The sequence below is a fragment of the Harmonia axyridis genome, chromosome 2 (assembly GCF_914767665.1).
Source record: "Harmonia axyridis chromosome 2, icHarAxyr1.1, whole genome shotgun sequence".
NCBI lineage: Eukaryota > Metazoa > Arthropoda > Insecta > Coleoptera > Coccinellidae > Harmonia > Harmonia axyridis.
Window position 1 is genome coordinate 14,104,677 of NC_059502.1, and position 26,480 is coordinate 14,131,156.

Genomic DNA, 26,480 nt, shown 5'->3' on the forward strand with positions numbered 1-26,480 from the left:
AGAAACATCCTACTTTGTGAAGGTATTCTATTAATAAATGGATTTGATGACTATATTTCTGTATGGTACTCCATAAGAAACTTCTGTCAAATTCTGTAACTTGAGAAATAAGAAAAAATAAAAACCACCTATACGGAGAAGCGAAAATGAATCTTGTTAGCGACCACAATAAAAACCTCAGTATATCCCATCAAATCTATCTTGAAGATAATCCGACACCTGAATAAGCTTTTCAGGTCAGGTTATGTGTTCGTTGCCTTTGTTCGAATAGAAAAACTTTCAAGATGCGTATGCTGAAAGTGTTTCGTATCACTTAAGTAACTGTTATTTTGAAATTGTTATAATGAATTTCAACTGAAGTTATCGTTGAGGAGTTTAGAAAAATGTGAAAAGAAACTTTCGTCCAGTACTACACTTTTTGGTTTCTTGTAGTTTCGAGAATGGAAATTTAAAACAATTCTGTTTTAGTCTATTAAAACCCAAATTATAATAAAGATCCAGTCAGTACGCTGACACAAATCTTGATCAAGTAATGCCTCTAATTCTGCATCTTCGAAAACCTTCTCTCTAAGATGACGTTTTTTGTTTCTTTTTTTATGCAGAATATAATAATGTGTATTAAATTCTTATCCTTTTGGAATTGGTTAAAGTGTATTTAGTTTCTGTAGAATGAAGTTTATTTTAGTCACGTACAGAAAATTGTATATGTAATTATCTCTGTCAATTGCTTATGTTTATTTCAATGAGAACGAATAAACATATCTATCTATCAATCTTCCACCTGATCTTCGATGTCTAAATCACCGTTCTTGAAGCGTTGAAACCACTCTCGGCACGTTCTTTCACTCATAGTCACAACATAGGTATTTGAGAGCCTCAGCCGCAGATATCTTCATATTAAAGCAGAAACTTGAAACCTCCCGCAAATGTCGAGAATTTGGCTTGCAAGCTAACATGTTTAATCGAGAATAACTTTATGATGCAGACACAAATCGACTAATATTTCGATGACGTTATGTTTACATATACTTAAGCTCATTGTATGACATCTAAAATCTATTTAATTCGACTACCACTTACCACTACAGATATTTATCGCAAAACGGCGGAAGCAAAATTGTACCTTATAGTTATCACAAAAAAGCAGGACTAAAGAAACACTCTGTATCTCGAAAACAAAGCGTTTGTGAGCCTTCAATTTAGTAACACCCTATATACCGATATACAGTTAAGCGGTTTCCAAGGGCGCATGAATGAAATCTCTTATTGGAATAGTAATATTCTAAAAAAAGTTGCAGAATGGGCTCCTATTCCAACACGAATGCATAATGCGAAAACGAGCGACGAAGAAGCGAGTTTTCAAACGCATGAGTGCTGGAATTGCCTTCTGCAACGAGTATTAGACGATATTTTCTCTATTTCAGACAAGTTTTGTGAAATATTGTCGAAATTCAATGCAAAATTCAGATTATACATCCTAATCCTAGTGACTTTTGTATTTTATCTTGGCAGTTGGTGTGACTGTTACGAAAATTGACAGATAACAGAATTCGAATTTGAATCGTACGTTTCGAATTTTGAAATAATTTATAATTACGCATTAAATTCGTGGATTATGTCTGACGAAATCGATTTAACACCAGCAGAATTAAGAGAAATTGCGAATAATGTTGCAAGTCATTTCACTATATCCAAATTAAATTATATTGACAATTGAGATGTCTGGAAATTTGATAGGATCGGAAGTCAGTGTAGACAACCACAAAAAGAAAAATATAACTGAAAATAATGCTGTAATGAGTTCATTTCAGCATTGTTTTTAGTACTGTAATGAACTCATTACTATACTGAAATAGAGAAAATACTTTACCGACGCTTTTGTTTTTACAATCAGTACAAACAAAACCTATTCGCACAACTTTGCTAGAACACAGGGATTCATAATTTCATCCAAATGTCGGTAATTTCAGAATAAAGATCCGAAAATGGTTTCGAACGATCAAATAGTTCATTACAGCATTGTTTTTAGTACTGTAATGAACTCATTACGTTACGGAAATAGAGAAAATCTTTCAATACTTGTAAATCGCAGAATAACAGAAGACGATGGAATCAGAGCTGCACTTCCACGTCTTCTGCATTTCTACATTTGGAAATACGCTCCCTAGCTGCAATCCATTCAGATCGTGCAGCGTGCAGGCCGGACGTGAGAAGAAACAGTAGCTAAACCGAGAAGGTCACCGATTTTGACCACCTATAGTTGAATAGCGTCGTCGTCGGTTCCCTTTTTCATTCTTCCTTGCACAGTTGGGGCATTCACCCACCTCCGCAGGTACTTTTTGTTGGCACAAAAGCGTCGTCCTCCCCCCCCCCCCTCTATTGATTGAATTATGGTCGGCTCGTTTGCTCTTCGGTTTTCTGTATGTGCTCTATTGATAAAGTAATTAACCTCACGTTTTTTTCCCCGAACCACAATCGGAACGTATCGGGTTGCGACGGGCCCAGACTGCAAACATTGCAATCGGAAAGAGGCTAAATTATGGGTCGTTCGGAACTGCAGCATGGGTAACTAGATCGAATGGCCGAGTCGGATCACGATTATCGGCGATAAATTGGTTGACCCGCAGGTGGGTTCTCGTCAAACAAACCGTAACAATCGTCATACGAGATATTGTCGCGGACGTTACAATAGGGTCGGTATGGTGTATTTTTTTCTCTTATTCTGTGATGGAGTCGTTCATTCTGCCATTACTTGTAGAACAAAATCGTGCGAGAATATCGTAGATTCGCCAAAGGTTTTATGGTTACATTTTATTATTATATGTCCTGTCCCTTGTACACAATACAAACTGTTCTGCCAACCAACATTTCTCAATGCAAAAATCACCAAAATAGTTTTTTTTACTAGGTTACAGTAGTCGGTTGACTGCTGCGGCTGATAGTTCAGGAATTCAGCCAAGGCAGTCAATCTAACAGGCCAATTGAAGTCCCAGTCTACCATTTTTTGGCAAAATTCGATTTTATTATTCAATATAGTTGCCTTCGAGGGCGATACAGCGATTATAGTGAATTTCCAACTTTTCGATACCATTTTTGTAGTACGATTTGTCTTTCGCTTCAAAATAGGCCTCCGTTTCGGCGATTACTTCTTCATTGGCGCTAAATTTCTTTCCAGCGAGCATTCTTTTGAGGTCTGATAATAGAAAAAAGTCACTGGGGGCCTGATCTGGGGAATACGGTGTATGCAGAAGCAATTCGAAGTCCAATTTTGCAATTGTTTCCTCTGATTTCTGACACGGCGCATTGTCTTGATGAAACAGCACGTTTTTTTCTTCATATGGGTCCGTTTTTTCACGATTTCATCCTTCAAACGATCCAATAACGCTAAATAATAATCGCTGTTGATTGGAGGTATTCAATGAAAAATATACCTTGCGCATCCCAGAATACTGATGCCATAATATTGCAAGTTGACTGTTGTTTTTTCTCTCTTTGGGTTCGGTTCATCGTGTGCAGTCCAATCAGCTGACTGTCAATTGGACTACGGATTAAAATGATGGAGCCATGTTTCATCCATTGTCACATATCAACACAAAAATTCAGGTTTATTGCACTTTAATAGCTTCACTGCTCAGAATCATTGTCACGTTGTTGATTTTGATCGATTGTGAGCTCACGCGGACCCATTTTGCACACAGCTTTTTCATGTACAAATATTCGTGAATGATATGATGTACACGTTCAAATGATTTCTTCACAATGTCTTTCTATCTCGAATAACTTCACTTTACAGTCAATCAAAATTATTTTGTGAACTTTTTTGATTTTTTCGTCGGTGACAGCCTCTTTTGGCCGTCCACTGCGTTCGCCGTCTTCGGTGCTCATTTCACTTCGTTGAAACTCAGCATACCAATCAATGATGGTTGATTTTCCTGGTGCAGACCCAGGAAACTCTTCATCAAGCCAATATTTTTTTTCAACTGTATTTTTCCCTTAAAAAGCAATATTTTATCAGTACTCGAAATTCTTTTTTTTTATCTTTTTCAAATAAATTAAGTAGCTCCACTCACAACGCAATATTTCACCAACTAATAGTTGGACTGCTGTCAAATTTTGGCAAGTATCGTTTGAAGGTTGGTATTAACTAAAAATCATATGGATTTAATAATAGCACCGCCATCTGTGCATCAGACCGGGGACTTTTCAATTGGCTTAATATTTTGCTGCCTAGTTGAGTATATAATTTTTTCTTCGATTGTTTATTATGATACATGTAGGATATCGTATTTGCAAATCATTACCATTCCCACAATCTATTTATTATTATTGTAGTGATAAAAAAACGAAATTTGATAGAAATCGCAATTGTTAAAATGGTTGGTTGCTATGGAATTGTATATGGCCATGATAATTATAGTTTGACAACTTATGAAATATCTGACAGTTTTTTGGAAGAATATTGGATATAGATATTATAATTATATTATGAACAGTGATAGCGACTTAGAAGTACTTACTTACTCCTCCAGAAATAAGAAAGGGGCCAAAAAATATTGATTGTTAGAAAATGTCGAATGTTTTATTCGCATTGGGAATAATCACTTTTCTGCTAATGCAGGAAAAGTAAAACTTTGCTAATACATATGTGTGTGCAGAATCAATATTAGCTGTCAATCGGAGGTATATCATTGAAAATAATGAACGCTTTTGATAAAGCATTTCTGATTACATAGGTATTTAAGATCTGCACAAAACTTCAGCTTGTTTAGAATTAAACCGGAATGTTTATCTCGACTGGACCAATTTTTCACATCCCCGTTCCAGCAAAACAATATCAACTCATTTCCTAACGAGGTCCATCTTCACCCGTTGCCAGATGCTGCTAAGTCGTCGACAAGGAATTAATAAATCACCCGTGTGTATACCCGGTGAACCGTGCATACTCCTCCAAGTCCGGGACTTCGCGTGAGTCGCAGAGAGAGGAATCTGGTCCAGCATCCGTGAATGTCGCAGATCGAATCCACATGTTGGAGCTGCACGCGAGCAAGTTTAATTGAAACGGACAGAGTAACATCGTGCGGTGGATACGGTCGGAAAAATAAACGCTCTACATGTTTCATGGGTGCGAGGTATAAAAAAAAACGATAATTAAATCGCGGAGTTTACTGCTTCGTAAACACATTAAAGACCGTTCCCCGTAGACCGGAGATCATGACGTTGATACATTTCAGATTAAATGGAGTTATCGCCCACTACTGGCGACAGTTTAGTTTTTAATTCCATTTTTATGGTCCATCTGGTCGGATACGAGCGAGGATGGAAATTTATAATTCGGGGTTTTTCTCTAGAAACTTGAATGGTGGGAATTTTAAGATTATTTCAGCTTGCTACATACACGCATGCAAGTCGATTGACTTGGCTTGGTTCAATTTTTTGCTTTCACTACCAAAAAAAAGATTGGAAAAGGTTTATTTATCGTGTAATCTTCTATAAAATAACTTTGTGAATTCCAACTTTAAGGTCTTGAATCGATTGTGAAAAATTGACATAGACGAGGCCCAAAGGAAGAACGTCTAAAGGTGGTAAATCACAGGATCTCGGTGGCCAATTATGAATATTTCTTCTAGAAATAACACGAATTGGAAAATTTTCAGGCAAAATTGCGATTGTTTCCTTGCTTGTGTAGCACGTAGCATCGCCTCATTGGAAATAAATGTAGTCCACATCAATATTTCCAATTACGTCCATAAAAAATCATTAATCATAGTTCGGTATTCATGCCAGTAAGGTGCATTTGTAGTGAATTTGAACAATTTCATTGAGTTGTTGAAGCTTGTTTTGTTCCATTTTTAGTAATGGCGTAGTTTTATTTGTCAAATGTCTGCATCAAAAGTGACAGCTGCCCATAAAGTGGGATATTCAAAATGAAACCACACACAACTATGAAACTATGATGAAAAATATTCGATATCATTATTACCATATAATATGCAGTATCAATTTTACATTAATGTTTTGTTTCATCATCATCATCATCATAAAGCTTTATGAATGTTTTGTTTAGTTTTTTTTTCTTGATATTTCACTTCAAATATTCGTGGATCGTATTTTTGAGTGAGGAGAATCAATGGAGTATGACAAATGATAACTGTATCAAATTTCATGCAAATAGCGCATGTATCTACTTTCCAGGAGCTCTGAACGACGTACGAATGAATTCAATTTTGATTCTACACATTCCAAAACTGTGGAAATTTCAGGTGGAGTTTAAATTTCTGTCTCTTCGAATGACTTCAAAGACTTACCCCCAGTTTCTGAAAGACTGATCAAATCTTTGTTCAACTAATACAACATTCCACTTATCAGCGATGTCAAATCTATTTGGGTTACTGAAATGTTGAACAGTATAAAATGACCCAAAATGACGCTTGACGTACAATTTACGTGTAATATTTGACTGTGTTGTTAACAGGCAAAATGTTCAAATAAAAGGAGTTAACCTTACTTTTAGCAACCCAAATGAGGCTTGACCATAGAATTGACAGCTTTTAAGATGAATTTCACGTCGATTGGCCTCTCAGAAACCGGCCGTTATTATTGAAAATATTAAACCAAAATGGAAACTAGCGGTATACAATACAGAAAAGTTATAATTGTGAAAATTTTATAAGAAGTAGCGATATTAAAATTATTTTGATTTGTTTAGTGTTTACATCAAAAGTTAAACTTCAGTTAACCGGCCGTTATTATTGAAAATATTAAACCAAAATGGAAACTAGCGGTATACAATACAGAAAAGTTATAATTGTAAAAATTTTATAAAAAGTTATTAAAATAAAAAAAATTAAAAAAAGATATTAAAATTATTTTGATTTGTCTACATCAAAAGTCAAACTTCAGTGTTTTAATATCCACTTTTTTCTAACTAACAGATGGCAAACCCGCGATGATTTTTTGCTTCTCAAGAAATATTCGACCCCTCATCTAGACATATTCGTATTGTATTACACCAATTCGAAGCAGCTCAACAAGGCCATTCGGATGAAAAAGTTCACGATGACTACGTGTTCCAGCTATAATTGAAAGCAGAACGACGATATAAAAAATAACGAAAGGACACTTCAGTCTCCCACTCGAGATCAGATAAGAGGGAAACGTTTCGTTATGAATTATGAGAAAAGCATTCGGAGCTTGGGATACGTGTAGGTCTATTTTGACGGTCATTGTAAAAGATTGACGTATTTAACCATTGTTATCCTCGCATCTTGTTTATTTATCGCGTCTTCGCTCCTTTTCTATCCTACCTGCGCCCAACCCTCTCCGTTTTGTAGCTTGTTATATGTGAGAGAAATGCGGGATTAAATAAATATTGTTTTACCTGCATGGGATGATTGTTGAAAATGATTTAATGATAATCGTTGTGGATGGATGTCGCCCTGGGGCCCGATAAGGAAGAGGTTGGACGCCCATGGATATCTTTACTGGGTACCGGTCTTAAAGATGGACATCCGTCCATCAGGAATTGTGTGGTTTAATTTTTTTTATTTTCTAATTATGAAGGTTCCACGCTAATGAATTATGAAGTCATATCTGAGCATTCGGAGAGTCTGGCCATGGCCCCCCTGCAAACCCCCGCCAGGGCTCTAAAGTTCTTAATAGTCAACAAACAATCTGGATATACAAAGAACTGAATCATATAAAAATTCACATGAGGAGAAATTTTCTGGTAGGGAAAGAATACAGTTAAATAATTTATAAAAAGAATACGGAAATACACATTTATTGTCGCAAACCATCAAAGGTGCCGCATTCTACCAATACCTCCTAAGAGGTATTGATTCTACCCATAATTATTCCAGTAATCACCATAGTTAGAATGATCCAATTTAGGCCAAATATGCTCTGTTTTGTTCGATAAGTTGTTGCCTTATTGAAGGCATTATCGTTATGCCGATCTCATAGAAGTCCTCGTCCCAAAAAATTGAGACAGTCGATTTTCACAAGCCTCTGCGAATTTTCCACTAGCGAAATTGTTTGCCATGGACAGGAACAGATGGCAATCACTTGGTACCAGGTCCGGAATATAAGATTGATGCATAAGAATCTCCCAACCAAGCTCACGGAGCTTCTGGCGAGTCACTATCGATGTGTGTGACCTGGTGTTGTCCTGAAGGAACACAATTCCTCTCCTATTGGCAAAAGCTAGCCGCTTCTGGGCGATTGCATCCTTCAGACGATCCAATTGTTGACAATACAGTTCCGAGTTGAGAGTTGACAGTTGTGCCGTAGGAGAGCAGCTCATAGTAAATAATTCTCTGCCAATCCCACTAAACACACAGCAAAACCTCCCTGGACGTCAATCCTAGCTTGGTCACTGTTTCCGCCGGCCCACTGCGTTTCGAACACGATCGTTTTTGCTTGATGTTGTCGCAAGTAATCCATTTTTCATCACCAGTCACCAACCGATTCAAAAATGGGCCGATTTTGCAATTCAGCAGCTATTTGCATATAGAAATTCGGTCTATGAGGTTGTTTTCGATAACTTGTGTGGTACTCATACATCGGTCTTCTTCTTGAGACTAGCCTATTGAACTCTGATGTCGATTCTTTCAGATGATTCGCGTGTTATAATTTGATTATTCTACATTCTCGACCTGTAATATTCTGGCTAGGGACATTATCAACTATTCTATCATGACATGATCGTTGCTGAAGAATATAAGCACATTGAGTGTTTTAGATTAACTCGGAAATGTTTATTCTGAAAATGAGGCCAACTAGAGAAATAACATTGATAAAATTAAACAGAAAATGTGGTGGAAATTATATTGGTTAATCTCATATAGTCCTTTTCATATTCCACAATCTTTTCTTCAGTGATATAACAATGCGAAAAAATTTCCTTCAGAACTCTACTTAGCATTACCAATTTTGAAAGTAAGCGGAGAAAAAGATTTAATCGCAAAATATTAATTTTCAGTTTTTTCAACATGTGCCACAGAATTTTGCCAAACGTAATCTTCGAAATCATTAAAAGCCTCTCTCATTTTCTCGATGACTGTAGAATCCTTCGTTTGATTAAATTTTCTTAAACAGCCCTTAATAATTCCCCAAACCAGATCTATTGATGAGATGAGGAAGATGAGCACAGCTCCCGCTAATAAGAGCGACCAAATTTCCACGCGGGTGTACTATTTCGAGCAATGAAAGTGACCAAATCGACACATACCATTTGATAAATCAACTAGCATAGAATGTATTCAGAAGAACTGGTAAGACAATAAATTCCCTGCTATCTAATGCATTTCTGGAAACTTGGTAAACTTTTGTATATTAGAAATATTCTGGTCTACTTCAAGTGACTATGAATATACTGCATCCAAATGAAAAGAAAAAATCAGTCACACAACGAACTAAAACCGAGTAAAACTGTTCATTATATTATTCCCCTTCGGACCACACTGGTCTATGCGAATCATAGGAATAGTATATTGTGCAACAAGTGGGGAAAGTCCAACTTTTCTCGCGAGTGTGGAAGTTTGTGGCACGAGCCTGAAAGGCGAGTGCCGCAAACACACGAGCGAGAAAAGGACTTTCTCCACATGTTGCACACTATACTTTTCCTACAACTGCACAAATTTCAATAATTCAAGTAATGGACATGATTCAAATCAAAATGACCTTCGTTGACAGTATGTGCTAATTTATTGCGTTTCCATAGAAACAACTCAAAAACCCAATTTCATTGGTCTACCAAGGGAGGTGTGGGCAAAGTGGCGTGGGGAATAATATTTCTCCAATTCTGTGGTTATTCCGTTCATTCTTCCACATCTTGTAGAACAAAATCGTGCGAGAATATATCAGAAACGCACAGTTTTCATGGTTATATTTTATTATTCTATGTTGGTACTCCGAACTTTCCGCCACGGCTTTATCTGTCAATTCATCAATTTGCCTTAAAGAAATCAGTTCTGCCAACCAACATTTTTCAATGCAAAAATCACTAAATTATATTTATGGAAATATTTCATTAATTTCAATGAAAATGCAATGAATTAGAGAAAATAATGTATAATACTCGTACAGAAGGCTCAGAAATATTCTGACATTGGATATACTATACCCACATATTAACAAAATATCTTCAATTTGTCTCACCCATCTACTCAAATATCATTCTGAATTTCTGAATATGTAATCAAATTTCAAGAGATATCCTATTCCGTACCATTAACGAAGAAGCAGCGGCGATTGTACAAAAACTATTTTGACAGTCCACATTTCCAAGGTATCTTTATGACCCCGGTCGGCGTCTTGAAGAAGATTCGGGCCACCTTCCTACGTGAAATAGAAACCTTTGGATGTCGACTCATGCTGTGAATTTGACGATGGCATTCTATCCTCGGCCGGACAAAACCAGAATCTCGTTCCTTGAAGTTATATCGCGACAAATTTCTTTATAATCCTTGCGTTTGTAGGCAGTCAAAACCGAGTCTACTTGGCATTCTGGACATGTCTACCACCTTGTTTGGGTAATTTTATATCCTAATTAATTTTCCTCTTTGTAAACCGCGAAGGGAGTGTAAATCAGATATGTGGAATGTGGTTTTACCATTTTTTTGTTTTGATTGTTAGTGGTTGGATGATTCAATGTTATTTCTATTGAAAGGGTATTTTGTCCTATAATATCTCATTAATTGTTGTGGATTCAAGCGATCCTTCCAATTGAAGTAGTTAACGAAATTCGAGTTGAATAGCATTGTTTTTCTATACTAATCTGTCCAATTCACAGAATAAAAGGATTGAAGAAAAAAAGAGATGTGCAAATACTTATTGATGCAAAACCAGAAATGCATTGATAGGTCATTTTGCTATAGAGATGAATCCAGAATAATTCGAGGAGAATATTGAAAAGAAATGTTCGATGTTTCAATGACCACAGGAATGTATACAGGGAGTTCCTAAATTGAAAGTACATTTTGAGAAAAATATCCGCAAACGTTTTGTTTTTCAGATAGAGGTTGTTGAAGTGTGATTTTTTTCCAGTTTTTTTCTCATAGGTCCTTCCCTTCATAAGATTTTCAACTTAATTTTTGCATCGACATTCCAATTGAAAGTTATTTTCATGGACGTTATCAACAACAATCGAAATGAACATGTATTGGCACTGCAAAATTCATAAACCATTAGACCAAGACAATTTCAACAATTTTTTAGTGCCAACGGTTGGGGTGGTAATTTCAACAATGATTTGTTGCAAGTATATGTTAAAAATGATCATTTGATTCCAGATTTGTATAATTTCTTTTGGAGCACAAATTTTTTTACTGAATCGAAGATCTAGAGGTGAACAATGAAGGAAATTGCGTCATCCCCATGGTGCACCACCACACAGAGGGAAACGAGTAGCTGCTTAGTTGAATGAAAATTTCCCTAATGAAAGGATAGGTCAAGGGAACTGAAGCCATGGCCACCTCGTCAACCAGATCTCAGTCCGTTAGATTTTCATTTATGGGGACTTAATAAGCAGCTTGTCTATACAATGTTGAAATCATATTTCATCAACAAATGCTTGCGTTCAAGCAGAAGGTGGAAGAAGGTTGATGCAATGTTTAAGTTCAAACATATTTCTGACTCGAACAGGAAAAATTTTTTTTTTCAAATTCTTGTAACTCCTAAATGAATACGAACCGGGCCAATGTTCATAGGAAAAGAAATCTTCAGAATGAGTACAGCTTTCACCTGTCAAAGTTTATCATAGTAGAATTTAGCTATTAACGAATTCGAGATTCCAACCTAGCCTGAAAATTTCAAGTTTCTAGGGCTTACAAACATTGTGACGAAATGATCTGATCGAGTTGAAATTTCACGTGTGAAGGTGAAAAAATAACAATTCAGCTTGATACAAAATATCATGTTGCTCGAATCACCGAAATCATAGAAGATTAAAAAAAAAGTTCACCAAATATTTCAAATTGCGAAAAACAAAGGGATTCCAACGATTGCTGACAAACTAACCTTAGAACCTTGTTGAAATTACTGCCTCTTCACATATCCGTCGCATAAGTTGAAGATAATTCAGAAGACGATGAAAGAATTATAGTTCTTGAAGCAGGAAATTGAGTAACATTAATATAAAATGAATCCATGGACACATATACAAGGGTACTAAAAGTCAGCGATGACAGATTAGGGTTGATTTTGTGAGAACCCGACCTGATACTAAAAATAGATGACTGAAAAAGGTGATAAAAGGAGACATTCATAGGCTAGAAAAAAATTAATTCCAGAATGCGGCAGAATAAGTTCTTAGATTCTATTAAAAAATTACATGTTATTCATCATTGAAAAAGATTGTATAGCGGATCGTTAATTTTTTTTATTCATATATTTTATTTATAATCACGTGGAGTTTTTTTGCAGGGTCATTCAGTTTTTTGCAGTTTGGAAAGTGATTGAAATTTGGTTAATATTTTGTTTTACTGTGACCACCATAAATGACTTCAACTTCAAATCAATTTGGACTGAGAATAGGGATTCATCAAGTAGCTTGACTTTTTAACCAACTTCTTGACTTGAAAATCGCCAAACTGCAAGCATTTTTGTGATCTACATAGTCGACTCAAACAATAAAATGGTACAATAGTCCCATGAAGGAACTTTTAATTTTTTTTCAAATTTTCTAAGGGTTAGGTATGGAAAATTTTACGAAAATTTTTCGAAAATTTTTTTTTCAGGTATGTGCTATGAAGTATAGATGTATCTTCTTGGCCATTTGTAGACATTGACTGTTTCCCAGAAATTCCAGATATTTGCCTGGTTTTTCTAAATATGGTACCATACTTGTCATTAATGAACGGCCCTCTTTTATTCTAGAAAATAAAGCTTTAACCATTTCTTTACTCAAGTCGAGTTATAATGCCTTTTCAAAATGCTGATCATGAATCATAATGTAGTTTTAACAGTAACTAGTGTTGCATCTTCGTCCCTAACTTATGATTGGTTTATTGCTTTCTGGGACGTTTCAAATGACGTTTGCGCTTTTATTATCTAACATGCAATTTTAATATTGAATCCTGCAGATCCCATACGGAAAATCCCGCAATTTTGATCCCCCAGAATTTCAGAGGGATCCCGCATTTGCGGGATTGGATTCCCTAGTTTTGTTTTATTGGCCAGTTTTTTTGCAATCATTTGTGGAACTTTTTCGCGATTGTTACGAAAGAGGAATGATAAATGTTGACCTTGCAATGAAGGCGTATCGCGAATTGTGTCTTCCATTTCCGCGATACTACAGTGTGAAGCTTTGAAAGCATGAAAATCGTGGTCGTAGATGTCATTGACTCCCTGTAGATAAATTGCGAAAAGTATCGCGTATACCGATAGTATTGACTAATGGTTCCTCTGAGATCCACTCCGTGAATGAAAATTTATACTTTCCATTATTTTCTCATTGTACGGCTTTGAATATATGACATTTGGAATTAATGAGAATTGATTATACCTATATTTATATCTTATACAGCCGTAGCATAGTGTCTATCTGCCTACAATAAATGAACATAAAGTGAGGGATTCGATACAAAGGACTATTTCCATGTAGAATATAGAGTTATTTCTACACAAAAGTATTACTTAATTGGCAATTTTCAATTTATTTTTCGATAAATTGAATTCTTCCTATTATATTATTATAACCATTGAATTTCATTTGAAATTTTCAGGGTTATCGATGTTTTTGACTAGAACATTTTTTTAATAGAGCCAGCTATTAGATAGATGAGCTGACTTACTTCATAATAGATGGTTAAAACAAATAAATTTAACAACTAGGTACTAACATGGTAGGTGTTCTTACGGATAGTTAAAGCCTTTTATGAAGAATGCTCTCTTTATAGAATCGTTATAGTACTAAAACACTTCACTTCAACTTGTTTCTTCTTATATCATAATCAGAACGATCGAATTCATGAAAATTATTGCATTTTGTTCCAAAATTCACGGATTTCGATTCATTTCAGAAAAATATTCAATAATACTAGCTAGTAATTCACTCAAAGCATGAAACATTGTACCTACTAATAAATGATTGTCATAATGTTATTATCGTGTCATCTTCATTTACCATGTCAATCAATAAGCCTTGTTACTGCCGCACAGATAAGATGCGTGACAAAATTTCGGAAAATTCAAGAAATTAATTAAAACGTCCTCAAATGCAAAAGAAAAAAAAATCTTTTCACCAAGACAAATCTCGTTACAAATCGATGAAAACTATGATCAAAATGAACGAACTGCGCTTCCAACTGCTTAACCATCCAGCTTATTCTCCATATCTAGAAGCCAGTGATCACTGTCTTCTTGTAGGCCTCTGAAGAATGCTCCAGGGAAAGAAATTTGGCTCTAATAAAGTAGTCATTGCTGATGTTGAAGCCTAATTCGAAAGTAAACACTAATCTTCCTTCAGAAGAGGTATTGACAAGTTAGAAGAGCGTTGGAAAACATTTATCACCCTTGAAAATGTCACTTTTGAAGAATAAAGTCGAATTTTTAATAAAAAAAAGTACTTTTACTAGACCTGAGATTTATTGAGTGGAGTGTTACATATTGATCATAGCTTCAATCTGAAAAATAACAGTATAAAACCTTCAAAGGTGAAATGAGCATTTTTCACAACCCGAACTAAAAGATATTTTGCAGATTTGTCAGCGGCCTTCAAATCCGGCTCGAAGGACCAAAATACATTGGATTTTGTTTGGCTCGAAGTATCAAAATGTTGTTTTTTCTGGCTCGAAATACCAAAACTGTTGGTTCTTGTTCGAAGGACTGTTTATTATTGTATAATGTTGATTGTGGATGAAGGAAAATATAATAATGATTTTAACTTGTTTAATTTGACTTGTTAAGCGAGAGAACACATACATCGAACAGAACTGTAATTGTAATAACTGTACTAATGTGTACTAATTATTAGGGAAGCACTCGATACAGGTGACACCATGATGCGAGTAAGCATAGAGTTGAACCACAGAGAAAGTCTTCCTTTTCCTGTATAAGCCTTAACAGTAACAAATGTCCAAAATGTTACCATTTATGCGAATCAAATAGCAAATAGCAGTATAACCAATTCATTTGAAAATGTTATTGTTATTTGCTATTTGATGCTTATTATGTGAGAAAGACTTTAATAATGAGATGTGAAGCGTCTCCATGAACTTCTCAACGTTCACTGAACATCAACCTACCTCAACACATGAAAATTTCTACTTATACAATTTTCCTGAGGATATTACGATGATAATACCACAACAAATCTTCCGGTTGGTTCAAAGCAGTTGTTTGAAATTCTGGAAGCGTTTCGGCGAGAAATTCATATTCCTTACAACTCCACTTTCATTTTATGCTAACCAAATAGCTAATAGCAGTACCTATATATAACCACTTCATTCGAAGATTTTATTGTTATTTGCTATTTGGTGATGCTTATTATGTGAGAAAGACTGTTATAATAAGATTTGAGACGTCTTTATGAATTTTAACCTATCCCAATACATGAAAATTTCTACTTATACAATTTTCCTAAATATATTACGATGAAACTACCACAACAAATCTTCCGAACGGTTCTAAGAAGTTGTATAAAATTCAGGAAGCATTTCTGCGAGAAATTCATATTCCTCACAACTCCACTTTCGAAATATCTCCAAGAACTCCTCATTACACCCAACGCACTTCCTCAACATTTACCGGGATTACTTTCCGCTGCCACGGAAATGCAGGAGATAGGAAGTGGAGCTTTTATTTCGAATGACGAAGTGTTTTCCCCGGTAATTTCCAGAACGACGCCCCGAAAACGGGATAGACGCTACGCGTCGCGATATAAACCCAACGGGAGAACGAGGAGTTCCGAGTTCTACACCGAAATATCCCCATTCGCGATCGGCCCGATCCGGATGTCTACGACACCGTTCGCGGCATCTCTCTCGATAGCGCTATCTCTCGCGCTCCCGGCGCAGCGAGTAGAAACGGACGCTATTTCTCTCGCCTCGTTAGTTAAGTGCGCTCAGTTCTTGTTTCGCCACGGTGTAGGAGGCGCGTTGTCGATCGCAGAGTTCCGACGATTTTCCGGACTGTTTCCAACTTTGGTGTCTGTGGCTAACCATCGATGTGAACAGTTGCAGTTCTGTGATTCGATTGTGACAGCCGTAAATAAGGATTTGCCACCCGTTTTGAAGTGTGTCTACCATGTAACCCGTGGATTAAATAGAGAATTGCATCGAAGTTATATCAGGTTGGTTCTCAAATAAACACTTGGAAACGAACGTCACACAATTTCGCCTATTCACTTTTGTGTCATTGGAAATCTGATTTCTCTCTCAGCCAGATATCGCGTAAAGGTGATCATTGTTTCGATGACTGGAATCTGTCGAATGTTGATTTGAATGTAGTGTAAACAAATCAGAATCGCTCCAGATCGCCTTGGCTCCATTTATTATCACTGGAATTTCGAAATGTTTCCATATGAATTATTGACGTTATTATAATGCAATTGGTATTTCATATTCAATTCTAGCTGTGTTTTGATAAGATTTTTATGGTCTACTGTCATTATTGTTATCTTTGGTATTTTCAGCTCCCATTTGAAACTATCCCAGTCTCAGATTACTAATTTTGAATACAGTTCAAGAAAGTATTCGGGATAGATTGAAAAAGATTCTACTCAGGCTATTAGAGGGAATGCAAGAAAATTATATTTGTTGCCAAGTTGGTATGTTTACAATTATTTGAGGCTTTGTGATAATGGTTGAAATATCGAAAAAAGGGCATGTATGACTTTCCTGTACCAAAGACCAAATTGGTGAAAAGTGAATTAATGGATTTAGCATCATCATAACAAACACGAATGAATTTGTGCCCAAATTCTCAACAAATCATACCGATTAAACATCGTTTCCTTCTGACTCTTTTTCAAATGACAGGTAACATAGAATTTGCAGCAAATACTGTAGCCGATTTTTGATGAAAATGCGTCAACAGACACGAATGTTTTGTTGAAAGAATATTACCTTAATTTTTGACAGTATCATTTCACTGAAAGTGAATGAATAAAAATAATTCGATGTCGATGAACGATGAAATTGGTGGAAAGTCAATTCATGGATTTAGCATCATTATAACAAACAGTAACGAATTTGTGCTCTAATACTCAACAAATCATGCCGATTAACCGTCGTATCCTTCTGACTGTTTTCAATTGACAGGTAATATAGAATTTGGAGCAAATACTGAAGCCGATTTCTGATGAAAATGCGTCAACAGACACGAATGTTTTGTTGAAAGAATATTACCTTTATTTTTGACAGTATCATTTCACTGAAAGTGAATGAATAAAAATAATTCGATGTCGATGAACGATGAAATTGGTGGAAAGTCAATTCATGGATTTAGCATCATTATAACAAACAGTAACGAATTTGTGCTCTAATACTCAACAAATCATGCCGATTAACCGTCGTATCCTTCTGACTGTTTTCAATTGACAGGTAATATAGAATTTGGAGCAAATACTGAAGCCGATTTCTGATGAAAATGCGTCAACAGACACGAATGTTTTGTTGAAAGGATATCACCTAAATTTTTGACAGTATCATTTCACCGCAAGTGAATGAATAAAAATAATTCGATGTCGATGAACGCATTACTTTCCATGCCAAGGTAACATACAACTATTTAAATCAGTTAAACGTTGCGAATGGTCATGGCAATTTCGATTTCTTTCTGCAACTCGAAGTATCTCATAACATAATGACATTTTAATGCACGTTTCGAACGTGGTCAGATAAATGATGGACACGCGGACAGTGACACTGCGAAAAGGCGCCCGTCTTGCGTAAGAGAAGCAGCCAGTTACCTATCTCGTTAGGTTGGCGAGGAAATAATTACTTACCTACCCGTCCGTGTACCTGTTATTTTCCAGTTATGTTAAAACAGCTGACTTTTTCCTCAGTTTGATTTATTAATATCGCTCGGTGCGATGATTTCAAATTGGACAAGTCCAGAAATGGCGATGCTGTAAGCTTCATCCTGTTTTCTGATTATTCACAATTAGTCACGCTGCACGTATCTTGTTTTTGTGGTTCGATATGTTGGTTATTTGGAAAAGTTGAAAATGTATTAGATATTGATAATGGATGAAAATCAAAATGTTTTGATGCTTCAGCAAACATACTAAAGTTACGTCGTTTTAGGAAAGCGAAGTGTTCAATGAAAGATTGGCAAAAACTTCGGTAAAATCAAAAAAACGATTCTCCTGTCATCTTCTTTTAGTTTTCAACAACCTAGACAAGACATAGGTTGTCAGGGCGGACGTTAGGGGCGAAACAGTGATGCGACCGCTTCAGGCGTTTCTATTTGAGGGGCGGCATTTCGGCCCAGTTTGCTGACCGCCTTTTCAAATTTTTACTTCGATTATTAAAAATTTCATGAGGTTGTTGGTCTCCGCTGCGTTTGTCAAGATTCTCTACATTTTAAATTTCGAAACCGCCTATACTAAGCCGTCTGTACACACATGAAATTTCCTATTACCTTCATTGAAAGAGGGATTAAATCATAAGGTATTTCACAAAGATGAAAAACAACTCTACCTTCGCTTTCGAATTATATATTTGGAAGCCAATGCTCATCATATGAAAAATAAAGCGAAAATGCAGATCATTATGTGTTCATTGTTCAACAATAATTGTTCAATTCATTTTTGGACCAAACATTGTTACCTAAAAAGACCCCATTAGAGTTTTTATTCAAATGAAAGTCACTCTTTTATTTTCGACAAATTTTCACATCTAAAAACTTTCGCACATATTTGGGGGACATCCTGTATAAGGAAAACTAATTCAAGCTCAATGCTTTCCTCATTTTCGTTGGATATTCTCCCTTCATATTTCAAAGTATTGTTGTGAACGTTTTAACGTTATAAGGTCTAAAACAAGATCTCGAACAAGATATAAATGAAACATAGAAAAACTCTATATTATTGAAAATTAGTTGTAGGATCGACCCCCAACTGGTGGTACCATTTTTGAGGTTGAAACCCTGTAAAAGGACGCCATAACCTTCACTTTCGTTTCGAGACAAAAAATATTGTCTCTATTTCAGAATCGTAATGAGCGAGGTAATGAGTTAATTACAGTTCTGTACAGTTCTGTGATGAACTCATTACACTATTGTTTTCGATTATGTTATTCGTTTTTTGGTTGACTACACTGAATTCCGATCCTATCAAATTTCAACACACGCCAATTATTGACAAATATAATTTGAATATAGTGGAATGATTTGCAAAAATATTCGCAATTTCCGAGCTTTTTCTCTATTTCAGTATCGTAATGAGTTCATTACAGTACTAAAAACAGTACTGTAATGAAATCATCACAGCATTATTTACAGTTATGTTTTTCGTTTTGTGGCTGTCTACACTGACTTCCGATCCTATCAAATTTCAACACACGTCAATTGTCAATATAATATAATTTGGATATAGTAAAATGATTTGCAACATTATTCGCAATTTCTCTTGATTCTGGTGGTGTTAAATCGATTTCGTCAGACATAATAAACGAATTTAATGGGTAATTATAAATTATTTCAAAATTCGAAACGTACGATTCAAATTCAAATTCCGTAATCTGTCAATTTTCGTAACAGTCACACAAACTGCTAAGATACAATACAAAAGTCACTAGGATGTATAATCTGAATTTTTCATCAAGTTCCGACAATATTTCAAAAAACTTGACTGAAATAGAGAAAATATCGTCTAATACTCGTTGCAGAAGGCAATTCACACTCATGCGTTCGAAACTCGCTCCTTCGTCGCTCGTTTTCGAATTTCGCATTCGTGTTGGAATAGGGGCCAATTCTGCAACTTGTTTTAGAATGTACTCTTACTTTTTCAGCAAAAAAAAAACATAAGCGTACCGAATCAACCCCTCCGGCATTCGGCCAAAAGTCCGATACGCCCCCGCATTAATCCAGGTTATATTCCGACGCCACACGGCGCCGGGCGTCGAACCGAAAGGACTCGCTAATTTAGAAACCAATCAATACGCATCAAGTGGGCAAAACACCCCGTAAAGAATTCATTGAGGTAGTAAATTCGATATCGGAGGAGAACTCTTGAACTCAGGTAGCCTCGTTCGTCGTGTCGTCGGGGGGAGAAGAGAGGGGGAGAGAGAACAGTGGTGTAGAATACGAATCGTCCCGGTCCTATTCTCTTGGCGGTCGGTTTTCGTCCCCTTGGTTCCACGAGGAGGGCCCCGCTGGAGGTTTGAGGCGTCTGCGTGTAAGCCTAATGCGGCACTTGGTAACTGTGAAGAGCGTGTTACAATTTTGATTGTTTGGTTTGGACTAGCCGGGTTGTTTGATGTTTCGGGAAATAACAATACTGCTAGGTTTCTGTGAGGACAAGTTTCAAGGCTTGACTTTGAAATTGTTGGTGTTCACGCAGATCGTTTTGATATATGCGTACAGGGTTTTACCAAATATACACAGGCGTACAACTTTGCTTCAGCCGTTTTTTCCGAAATTCGAGGCTTTATTGTGAAAAAACTGGTTGTACATTCATGATTCAAAGTATTGTCCATCGCTGGCCACTACTTTCTCCCAACTTTCGGGCTGCGTACGAATTCCGCGTTGAAAAAACTTGTCATCTTTTGAAGCGATCCACGAATCGATCCAATTTTTTACTTCTTCATAAGAAGTGCTGGTCAGCCAGGCTGTGTGCCATTAAATAATAATAGTCAGAGGGAGCAATGTCTGAAGAATACGGCGGGTGGGGTAAGAATTTCCATTTCAACGTTTCCAAGTATGTCTTGACCACTTTCGCAACATTGGATCGAGCATTGTCATGCTGTAAAATCACTTTATCGTGTTTCCCGTTGTATTGCGGCCGTCTGTCCTTCAATGCTCGGCTCAAATGCAATAATTGCATTCGATAACGATTGTCTTTGATTGTTTCAGTCGGTTTCAACAACTCCTAATACACTACATCTAACTGGGAATACCGAGCATGGAAACGTGAATATTCGGTTTGGCCGTCGATTTGGAAGCATGGCCGGGATATCCCCATGATTTTCTGCGCTTGTGATTATTGTAATGAACCCATTTTTCGTCTCCAGTCACAATGCGATGCAGAAATCCTTTCCGTCTTTGCTTTGCAAGCAGCTGTTCACAAGCAATCTGTTTCTGAATCATCCCATTGACTTTCAGGCGTTTTGAAACGGCTCGTTGTATCACTCCCAATGATCCTGCTAATTCTTGTTACGTTTGGCACGAGTCTTGATCAAGTAATGCCTCCAAATCTGCATCTTCGAAAACCTTCTCTCTTCCATCGCCTTGCTGGTCTTCGACGTCAAAATCACTGTTCTTGATACGTTGAAACCACTCTCGGCACGTTCTTTCACTAATAGCAGCCTCACCATAAGTATTTAAGAGCATCCGATGAGCCTCAGCCGCAGATTTCTTCATAGAAAATTAAAACCTTCCGCAAATGACTAGAATTTGGCTCGTAAGCTGGCATGTTTAATCCAGAATAAGTTTATGATGCAGACACAAATCGACTAATATTTCGATGGCGTTATGTTCACAAATACCTAAGCTTATTATAGATCTACGATTTACTTATTTCGACTACCACTTACCGCAACAGCCATCTATTGCAAAACGGCGGAAACAAAGTTGTACACCTAATATTATTGACAAATATAAAGTTGTTTAGCAGAGCTTATATTTTGCAGAAACTAAAATACAACATTCAAGTGTTGACTAATGGAAATATTTCGTTTTCATATCATTTCACCTATACGTAACTTGTGGTGCATTTGAACTGCTGAAATATATTTTTTCGGCAACCGTTCGGGAAGTGCTCACTTCCTGGACGCTTTTTCCCTGAGAAAGTAGCATTTCCCGGCCTAGTCCGGAAAGTACGTACTTCCCGGACTAGGCCGGAAAAGAATCATAGAATCCATAGCAACCGAGATAACGGCTGACAGTTCATATGAAATTAGTTATCAAAAATTTGCATGTTTTTTGATCGCAATCGCAATAAAATATGGAAAGCAGTAGCGATAGTGTTATTTTACATGGTTGCCGAAAAAATATTGTACGCAACACGCCCGAAAATTGTTTTTTTGGACTCACAGACTTCCAGGACTCGCTTACGCTCGTCCTGGAATTTTGTCTATTCGTCCAAAAAAACCCTAATTTCCGGACTTGTTACGTAAATTACTATTTGCTTGGGGAATAGTGGAATTAAATTATTTCACAAAAAGAAAACAAAATCTAGTTTGATCTATTTAAAATCATATGTTGAGTCATACACTTCTCGATTACATACATACATTACAGCATACTTTGCTGTTTTATTGATAGTGAAATTTGACACGTACTAACTCTAAAACCTTAATAGAAATGTGACGCTTCGTTATGTTGTTTAAGTCTTGATTTCTTTGGTTAAATATATCCCAGCCATTCATTTAACCTTCCAAATGATGACTTATTCTTATATTCCATGTGAAAATTTATCGAAATAGGAAAATTTGAGAAGCAGATCATTTGAACATCAAAAAATGTGGGATTGAGCAGATCTTGATGTTGATGTTCAGATTTTCAGCATGAAATGTGAACGCCATGACAATTTTATTATCCCATTAAGGCTAATTTTGAACTTAATTGCTTTGCTAAATATTCCTTTAGGAATGAATTAAGATGGACTTAATACTCATCAATTCCCCATCATTGACAATCTGAAATTTGGTACAAAAATATAATATAAATTTGAATGTGAAATTAAAATTTTAAGCTTCCTGCAAAATTTCAAGTTGATCGCGTAGCCAGAACCATAGAAAATCCAAGAAGATTATCGAAAAAATTACCCAATATTGTCATGTCCACACAACCGACGGAGTTGAGATTTTGGAATTCAAGCTACGTGCAAAAATTTGAGCTGATCACATCATCAAAACCAAAAAAGCAGAATATTGCAAAAGAAATAACCGAGGATATAGCCATCAGTTTTTCCGTTATTCATGAGATTTTGCATTTATTTATAACATAACCATTTCGAGCTTCTTACAAAGTTTCGAGTTGGCAAGAATTTTAGAAAATTCAAGCAAAACATTTCAAAAAAAAAAATTGTGGAAAGCAAGAGCATGCGTAGTTCGCCCTAGAGACCACATACAGTTATGTGGTCTACAACTGTGCAATTGCCGCAAAAAATGACGTGTGAAGTACAGGACTCATAATTTTTCTTCATAACTGTTTGTTACTTTTACTATCATTGCTGTAGAATCTGTAGATTATTGATGATCATAATTATTAATACTTATTGACAAATAACATTATTTTTCCAAAAATATAGACTACCTTCCCAAAACATTATTATTTCTGATAAATAATTTCAAACCCAACAAAACCCACGAAAATAAAAACAGGATTCCCCAAATTATTTGGCCCCTTTATTATCGACCCCCACGTCGAGATTTCTCCACCCCGACCAACCGTACGACAAGTCCGCCAAGAACTTTATCCCATCTACGCCTCTGGGCGACCGGCAGAAAATTGATCGCGGGGTTCGAGGGTGGACGGCACCCCAACCCTCACGGCATTTCGAATAGTCATCGCACGCTACGATCCTTCTTCTCCTCTGGCACCGTAGGCGGCAAGGTATAAATGGAGCGACTGCAGGTTACTCAATAACTGACAGTTATTCTCGGGAAACCATTTGCTACTTCATGGTCGTTTAACTTTTAATTTGGCCCGAATTATCGTGATTTATCTCGAGTGGATGGTGGCGGTGTATACGCGGGTCTGCATGTTTAATGCGGTATTGTGTTGTATAGTTGGTAGGACGATGTAAAATCAAGCTGAAATATTGATTTTCATTCGGCCACGGAGTGAGAAGGTTGACGATGTGCGGTCGTTGGAAAAGTCTGTTGGGATTTTGGGCAGTTTGAATATGGCATTGGTCGAGTTATTAAGGAATTTGGTTCAATTTATAGCCATGGAGATAGGAATATGGTTCGGCAAACTTGCAGGATATATTTGTGCTACAGAAAAAAGGCATCAGAATATTATATAATTTAACACATAGATGCCTATGTGTTAAATTATATAGATAGAGGTTTCTTCATGAGAAATGGTATTTTAACATTGTACCGAGCATTGTACGCTATATACCTAGGCGTACAATTTGCTTCTGCCGTTTCTGTGGAAAGATTTGTCTTTACTTTCGAAATAGGCTTTTCAACCACTTCTTCATTATAGCCAATTTTTTTGCCTTTTGGGGTCTACAAAAAGGTTAGTAATCAATGGGATCCAGAACTGGATAATAAGCTGGGTTGGTCAAGCAGTTAGAAGCGCAATTCGTTCAATTTGACCATGATTCTCATCGATTTGTGACGAGAATTTTTTCTTTTGCATTTGAGGACGTTTTTTCTTCATTTCTGACTTAAATCAATGCAATTTCGTTATGTAGTATACACTGTTGACGGTTCTACGTTTGTCCAGATAGTACATAGGCATTCAACTTTGCTTCCGCCGTTTTTTTTTCCGAAACTCGTTTTACATTTATGCGAGCATTTATGATTCAAAGTATTTTCCATCACTGGCCACTACTTCCTCCCATCTTTCGGGCAGTGTACGAATCCCGCGTTGAGAAAACTGATCATTTTTTGAAGCGATCCACGAATCCACCAATTTTTTACTTCTTCATAAGACCGAAAGTGCTGGTCAGTCAGGCCGTGTGGCATTGATCGAAACAAGAGATAGTCCGAGGTAGGTCTTCCCATTCCAACGTTTTCAAGTATGTCTTGACCACTTTCGCACCATTGCCGCATCATTGCCGCACCATCGAGCATTGTCATGCTGTAAAATAACTTTGTCATGTCTCTCGTTGTATTGTGGTCGTTTGTCTTTCAATGCCCGGCCCAAACGCCGTAATTAAGTTCGAGAACGATCGCCTGTGTTTGTTTCAGTCGGTTTTAACAATTCATCATACACTACGCCGCGCTGGTCCCACCAAATACTGAACATGACCTTGGAACCGTGAATATTCGGTTTGGCCGTGGACGTGGAAGCACGGCCGGGATATCCCCATGCACTTGGGATTATTGGAGTGAAACCATTTTTTGTCTCCAGTTACAATGCGATGCAGAAAACCCTTCCTTCTTTTCCTTGCAAGCAGCTGTTCACAAGCAAACAAACGCCGTTCAACATCTATCGGCTTCAACTCGTACGGCACTCAATTTCCTTGTTTCTGAATCATTCCCATGACTTTCAGGCGTTTTGAAATTGCTTGTTGCGTCACTCCCAATGATCCTGCCAATTCTTGTTGCGTTTGACACGAGTCTTGATCAAGTAATGCCTCCAATTCTGCATCTTCGAAATCTTCTCTCCTCCACCGCCATGCTGGTCTTCGACGTCAAAGTCACCGTTCTGGAAGCGTTGAAACAACTCCCAGCACGTTCATTAATAGCGGTCTCACCATAGGTATTTGATAGCATTCGATGAGTCTCAGCCGCAGATTTCATTATATTAAAGCAGAAAATTAAAACCTCTCGCAAATGACGAGAATTTGGCTCGTAAGCTGACATGTTGCTCTGGTCGACCAAATTAGACAGCTGTTTCAGAAAACGCCAAAAAACTCGAAGAAATGGTTTTGGGCGATCGTAAACTGAAGTTGCGCGAGATAGGAGATTATTTATGAGAAAGCTTTGCTCGAATTTATCAAAAGCAACAACGCATATTCGATTCAAAACGCTGTTTGGAGCTATTCAAGCGAAATAAACAAGATAAACCATGATCAAATTGAACGAATTGTGCTTCCAACTCCTTGGACAACCAGCTCATTCTCCAGATCTGGTCCACAGTGAAAACTAATTTTTTGGAGATCTCAAAAGAATACTCCACAGAAAGAAATTTGGCTCTAATAAAGAAGTGATTGCCGAGGTTGAAGCCTTCTTGGAAAACAACGACGAATCGTCCTGCATAAAATTTACTGAAAAGTTAGAAAAGCGTTGGAGTATATTCATCACTTTGCTTGCTTAGAAAACCAAATGAAGTTCAATATTAACAAGTGCCAGGTGATGAGGTTTGGAAGACTAAAATCTCCCTGCAAGTTTAATTATCATTTGAGGCAGGAATCTCTTATAAGCACAAATGTGATTAAAGATTTAGGAGTCTATTTCGATTCGAAAATGAGTTTTATCCCTCACATCCAATTCATTACTAATAAGGCTTTCAAAATGCTGGGTTTTGTTAGGAGATCAATGCAGGAATTCAATGATGTGAATGTATTGAAAACAGTTTACTGCTCGAATGTGAGAAGTATTTTAGAGTATTCAGCAGTGGTATGGGCGCCCTACTATGCTGTTCATAGACGAAGTATTGAAAGGGTACAGAGGAAATTTCTGAAGTGGGTATCA

The 26,480-nt window shown here is 36.8% G+C and overlaps 1 protein-coding gene across 1 annotated transcript in view; it reads left to right on the plus strand.

Annotated features, from left to right (window-relative positions):
• The first annotated feature begins 16,033 nt into the window (after positions 1-16,033).
• The window catches only part of LOC123673783 (frizzled-2), an 81,882-nt gene continuing 71,435 nt past the window's right edge, over positions 16,034-26,480 (plus strand). The window contains exon 1 of the mRNA XM_045608463.1: positions 16,034-16,291. The gene's annotated coding sequence lies outside the window, so the exon portion shown is untranslated. The remainder of the gene's footprint in view (positions 16,292-26,480) is intronic.